Raw genomic sequence first — 6,626 nt, forward strand, 5'->3', positions numbered from 1 at the left:
CAGATTCACGTCCACTGAGTCAGCGATGCCATCCAGCCATCTCATCCTCTGTCGTCCTCTTCTTCTCCTGCCCTCAATCCCTCCCAGCCTCAAAATCTTTTCCAATGAGTCAACTCTTCACATGAGGTGGCCAAAGTACTGGAGTTTCAGCTTTAGCATCATTCCTTCCAAAGAAATCCCAGGGCTGATCTCCTTCAGAATGGACTGGTTGGATCTCCTTGCAGTCCAAGGGACCCTCAAGAGTCTTCTCCAACACCACAGTTCAAAAGCATCAATTCTTTGGCGCTCAGCCTTCTTCACAGTCCAACCCTCACATCCACACATGACTACTGGAAAAACCATATCCTTGACTAGATGGACCTTAGTCGGCAAAGTAATGTCTCTGCTTTTGAATATACTATCTAGGCTGGTCATAACTTCTCTTCCAAGGAGTAAGTGTCCTAATTTCATGGCTGAAGTTACCATCTGTAGTGATTTTGGAGCCCCCCAAAATAAAGTCTGACACTGTTTCCACTGTTTCCCCATCTATTTCCCATGAAGTGATGGGACCAGATGCCATGATCTTCGTTTTCTGAATGTTGAGCTTTAAGCCAACTTTTCCACTCTCTTCTTTCACTTTCATCAAGAGGCTTTTAGTTCCTCTTCACTTTCTGCCATAAGGGTGGTATCATCTGCATATCTGAGGTTATTGATATTTCTCCCAGCAATCTTGATTCCAGCTTGTGTTTCTTCCAGTCCAGCATTTCTCATGATGTACTCTGCATAGAAGTTAAGTAAGCAGGGTGACAATATACAGCCTTGAAGTACTCCTTTTCCTATTTGGAACCAGTCTGTTGTTCCATGTCCAGTTCTAACTGTTGCTTCCTGACCTGCATGCAGATTTCTCAAGAGGCAGGTCAGGTGGTCTGTATTCCCATCTCTCTCAGAATTTTCCACAGTTTATTGTGATCCACACGGTCAAATGCATTAGTATACTGTATTGGTATTTTTCTTTTTGGCTCACTTCACTCTGTTTAATAGGTTCCAGTTTCATCTAGCTCATTAGAATGGATTCAAATGTATTCTTCTTAATGGCTGAGTAATACTCCATTGTGTATAGGTACCACAGCTTTCTTATCCGTTTGTCTGCTGGTGGACATCTAGGTTGCTTCCAGGTCCTGACTATTATAAACAGTGCTGCGATGAACATTGGGGTACACATGTCTCTTTCAATTCTGGTTTCCTCGGTGTGTATGCCCAGCAGTGGGATTGCTGGGTCACATGGCAGTTCTAATTCCAGCTTTTTAAGGAATCTCCACACTGTTCTCCATAGTGGCTGTACTAGTTTGCATTCTCACGAACAGTGTAAGAGGGTTCCCTTTTCTCCACACCCTCTCCAGCATTTACTGCTTATAGACTTTTTGATAGCAGCCATTCTGACTGGCGTAAATGGTACCTCATTGTGGTTTTTGATTTGCATTGCTCTGATAATGAGTGATGCTGAGCATCTTTTCATGTGTTTGTTAGCCATCTATATGTCTTCTTTGGAGAAATGTCTGCTTAGTTCTTTGGCCCACTTTTTGATTGGGTCTTTTATTTTTCTGGAATTGAGCTGCAGGAGTTGCTTGTATATTTTTGAGATTAATTCTTTGTCCATTGCTTCATTTGCTATTATTTTCTGCCATTCTGAAGGCTGTCTTTTCACCTTGCTTATAGTTTCCTTTGTTGTGCAGAAGCTTTTAATTTTAATTAGGTCCCATTTGTTTATTTTTGCTTTTATTTCCAGTATTCTGGGAGGTGGGTCATAGAGGATCCTGCTGTGATTTACGTTGGAGAGTGTTTTGCCTATGTTCTCCTCTAGGAGTTTGATAGTTTCTGGTCTTACATTTAGATCTTTAATCCATTTTGAGTTAATTTTTGTGTATGGTGTTAGAAAGTGTTCTAGTTTCATTCTTTTACAAGTGGCTGACCAGTTTTCCCAGCACCGCTTGTTAAAGAGATTGTCTTTTCTCCATTGTATATTCTTGCCTCCCTTGTCAAAGATAAGGTGTCCATAGGTGTGTGGATTTATCTCTGGGCTTTCTATTTTGTTCCATTGATCTATATATCTGTTTTTGTGCCAGTACCATACTGTCTTGATGACTGTGGCTTTGTAGTAGAGCCTGAAGTCAGGCAGGTTGATTCATCCAGTTCCATTCTTCTTTCTCAAGATTGCTTTGGCTATTCGAGGTTTTTTGTATTTCCATACAAATTCAGAAATTATTTGTTCTTGTTCTCTGAAAAATACCTTTGGTAGCTTGATAGGGATTGCATTGAATCTATAGATTGCTTTGGGTAGTATACTCATTTTCACTATATTGATTCTTCTGATCCATGAACATGGTACATTTCTCCATCTATTAGTGTCCTCTTTGATTTCTTTCACCAGTGTTTTATAGTTTTCTATATATAGGTCTTTAGTTTCTTTAGGTAGATATATTCCTAAGTATTTTATTCTTTTCATTGCAATGGTGAATGGAATTGTTTCCTTAATTTCTCTTTCTGTTTTCTCATCGTTAGTGTATAGGAATGCAAGAGTTTTTTTGTGTTAATTTTATATCGTGCAACTTTACTATATCCATTGATTAGCTCTAGTAATTTTCTGGTGGAGTCTTTAGGATTTTCTATGTAGAGGATCATGTCATCTGCAAACAGTGAGAGTTTTACTTCTTCTTTTCCAATCTGGATTCCTTTTATTTCTTTTTCTTCTCTGATTGCTGTGGCCAAAACTTCCAAAACTATGCTGAATAGTAGTGGTGAGAGTGGGCACTCTTGTCTTGTTCCTGACTTTAGGGGCAATGCTTTCAATTTTTCACCATTGAGGATAATGTTTGCTGAGGGTTTGTCATATATAGCTTTTATTATTTTGAGGTATGTTCCTTCTATTCCTGCTTTCTGGAGGGTTTTTTATCATAAATGGATGTTGAATTTTGTCAAAGGCTTTTTCTGCATCTATTGAGATAATCATATGGCTTTTAGCTTTCAATTTGCTAATGTGGTGAATTACATTGATTGATTTGCAGATATTGAAGAATCCTTGCATCCCTGGGATAATACCCACTTGTTCATAATGTATGATCTTTTTAATATGTTGTTGGATTCTGTTTGCTAGAATTTTGTTAAGGATTTTTGCATCTATGTTTATCAGTGATTTTGGCCTGTAGTTTTCTTTTCTTGTGGCATCTTTGTCAGGTTTTGGTGTTAGGCTGATGTTGGCCTCATAGAATGAGTTTGGAAGTTTACCTTCCTCTGCAATTTCTGGAAGAGTTTGAGTAGGATAGGTGTTAGTTCTTCTCTAAATTTTTGGTAGAATTGAGCTGTGAAGCCGTCTGGTCTTGGGCTTTTGTTTGTTGGATGATTTCTGTTTGCAGTTTCAATTTCCATGCTTGTGATGGGTCTGTTAAGATTTTCTATCTCTCCTGGTTCAATTTTGGAAAGTTGTACTTTTCTAAGAATTTGTCCATTTCTTCCAAGTTGTCCATTTTATTGGCATATAGTTGCTGATAATAGTCTCTTATGATTCTTTGTATTTCTGTGTTGTCTGTTGTGATCTCTCCATTTTCATTTCTAATTTTGTTGATTTGATTTTTCTCCCTTTTGTTTATTTGATTTTTCTCCCTTTTGTTTCTTGATGAGTCTGGCTAATGGTTTGTCAATTTTGTTTATCTTCTCAAAGAATCAGCTTTTGGTTTTGTTGATTTTTGCTATGGTCTCTTTTGTTGCTTTTGCATTTATTTCTGCCCTAATTTTTAAGATTTCGTTCCTTCTACTAACCCTGGGGTACATAATTTCTTCCTTTTCAAGTTGCTTTAGGTGTAGAGTTCAGTTATTTATTTGACTTTTTTCTTATTTCTTGAGGTAAGCCTGTATTGCTATGCACCTTCCCTTCAGTACTGCTTTTACAGTGTCCCCCATGTATGGATGTAAGAGTTGGACTGTGAGGAAGGCTGAGCACCAAAGAATTGATGCTTTTGAACTATGGTGTTGGAGAAGACTCTTGAGAGTCCCTTGGACTGCAAGGAGATCCAACCAGTCCATTCTGAAGGAGATCAGCCCTGGGATTTCTTTGGAAGGAATGATGCTGAAGCTGAAACTCCAGTACTTTGGCCACCTCATGTGAAGAGTTGACTCATTGGAAAAGACTGATGCTGGAAGGGATTGGGGGCAGGAGGAGAAGGGGATGACAGAGGATGAGATGGCTGGATGGCATCACCGACTCGATGGACGTGTGTTTGAGTGAACTCCAGGAGTTGGTGATGGACAAGGAGGCCTGGCGTGCTGCGATTCATGGGGTCACAAAGAGTGGGACACGACTTAGCGGCTGAACTGAACTGATAAGTTTCGGGTTGTTGTGTTTTCATTTTCATTCATTTCTATGCATATTTTGATTTCTTTTTGATTTCTTCTGTGATTTGTTGGTTATTCAGCAACATGTTGTTCAGCCTCCATATGTTGCGATTTTTAATAGTTTTTCTCCTGTAATTGACATCCAATCTTACTGCATTGTGGTCAGAAAAGATGCTTGAAATGATTTCAATTTTTTTTTTTTTAAATTTACCAAGGCTAGATTTATGGCCCAGGATGTGATCTATCCCGGAGAAGGTTCCCTGTGAACTTGAGAAAAAGGTGCAATTAATTGTTTTGGTTTGAAATGTCCTATAGATATCAATTTGGTCTAACTTCGTCTATTGTATCATTTAAAATTTGTGTTTCCTTGCTAATTTTCTGTTTAGTTGATCTATCCATAGGTGTGAGTGAGGTATTAAAGTCTCCCACTATTATTGTTTTATTGTTAATTTCCCCTTTCATACTTGTTAGCATTTGTCTTACATATTTTGGTGCTCCTATGTTGGGTGTATATATATTTATGATTGTTATATCTTCTTCTTGGATTAATACTTTGATCATTATGTAGTGTCCATCTTTGTCTCTTTTCACAGCCTTTGTTTTAAAGTCTATTTTATCTGATATGAGTATTGTTACTCCTGCTTTCTTTTGGTCTCTATTTGCATGGAATATCTTTTTCCAGCCCTTCACTTTCAATCTGTATGCGTCCCTTGTTTCGAGGTGGGTCTCTTGTAGACAACATATATAGGGGTCTTGTTTTTGTATCCATTCAGCCAGTCTTTGTCTTTTGGTTGGGGCATTCAACCCATTTACATTTAAGGTCATTATTGATAAGTATGATCCAATTGCCATTTACTTTATTGTTTTGGGTTTGGTTTATACACCCTTTCTGTGTTTCCTGTCTAGAGAAGATCCTTTAGCTTTTGTTGGACAGCTGGTTTGGTGGTGCTGAATTCTCTCAGCTTTTGCTTGTCTGTAAAGCTTTTAATTTCTCTTTCATATTTGAATGAGATCTTTGCTGGGTACAGTAATCTGGGCTATAGGTTATTTTCTTTCATCACTTTAAGTATGTCTTGCCATTCCCTTCTGGCCTGAAGAATTTCAATTGAAAGATCAGCAGTTATCCTTATGGGAATCCCCTTGTGTGCTTTGTTGTTTTTCCCTTGCTGCTTTTAATATTTGTTCTTTGTGTTTGATCTTTGTTAATTTGATTAATATGTATCTTGGGGTATTTTGCCTTGGGTTTACCCTGTTTGGGACTCTCTGGGTTTCTCGGACTTGGGTGATTATTTCCTTCCCATTTTAGGGACGTTTTAAACTATTATCTCCTCAAGTATTTTCTCATGGTCTTTCTTTTTGTCTTCTTCTTCTCGGACTCCTATGATTCGAATGTTGGGGCATTGAACATTGCCCCAGAGATCTCTGAGATTGTCCTCATTTCTTTTAATTCTTTTTTTCCTCTCTGTTTCATTTATTTCTACCATTCTATCTTCTACCTCACTTATCCTATCTTCTACCTCACTTATCCTATCTTCTGCCTTATTCTACTGTTGGTTCCCTCCAGAGTGTTTTTGATCTCATTTATTGCATTATTCATTGTATATTGACTCTTTTTAATTTATTCTAGGTCCTTGTTAAACCTTTCTTGCATCTTCTCAATCCTTGTCTCCAGGCTATTATCTGTAACTCCAATTTGTTTTCAAGATTTTGGATCATTTTCACTATCATTATTGGGAATTCTTTATCAGGTAGATTCCCTATCTCTTCCTCTTTTGTTTGGTTTGGTGTCTATTTATCCTGTTCCTTTACCTGCTGGGTATTTCTCTGCCTTTTCATCTTGTTTATATTGCTGTGTTTGGGATGGCTGTTCTGTATTCTGGTAGTTGGTGGTTCCTCTTTATTGTGGAAGTTCCTTGCTGTGGGTGGGGTTGGATGGGTGGCTTGTCAAGGTTTCCTAGTTAAGCTTGGTCAGTGTTCTGGTGGAGCTAGATTTCTTCTTTCTGGAGTGCAATGAAATGTCCAGTAATAAGTTTTCAGATGTCAATGGCTTTGGTGTGACTTTGGTCAGCCTGTACATTGAGGCTCAGGGTTATGTTCCTTTGTTGCTGGAGAATTTGCATGTATGTCTTGCTCTGGAGCTTATTGGCCCTTGGGTGGTGCTTGGTGTTTCAGTGTAGGTATGGAGGGGTTTGATGAACTCCTATCCATTAATGTTCCCTGGATTCAGTTCTCTGGTGTTCTCAGGATTTGGACTTAAGCCT

Source organism: Ovis aries, chromosome 17 (genome assembly GCF_016772045.2).
Source record: "Ovis aries strain OAR_USU_Benz2616 breed Rambouillet chromosome 17, ARS-UI_Ramb_v3.0, whole genome shotgun sequence".
Lineage (NCBI taxonomy): Eukaryota > Metazoa > Chordata > Mammalia > Artiodactyla > Bovidae > Ovis > Ovis aries.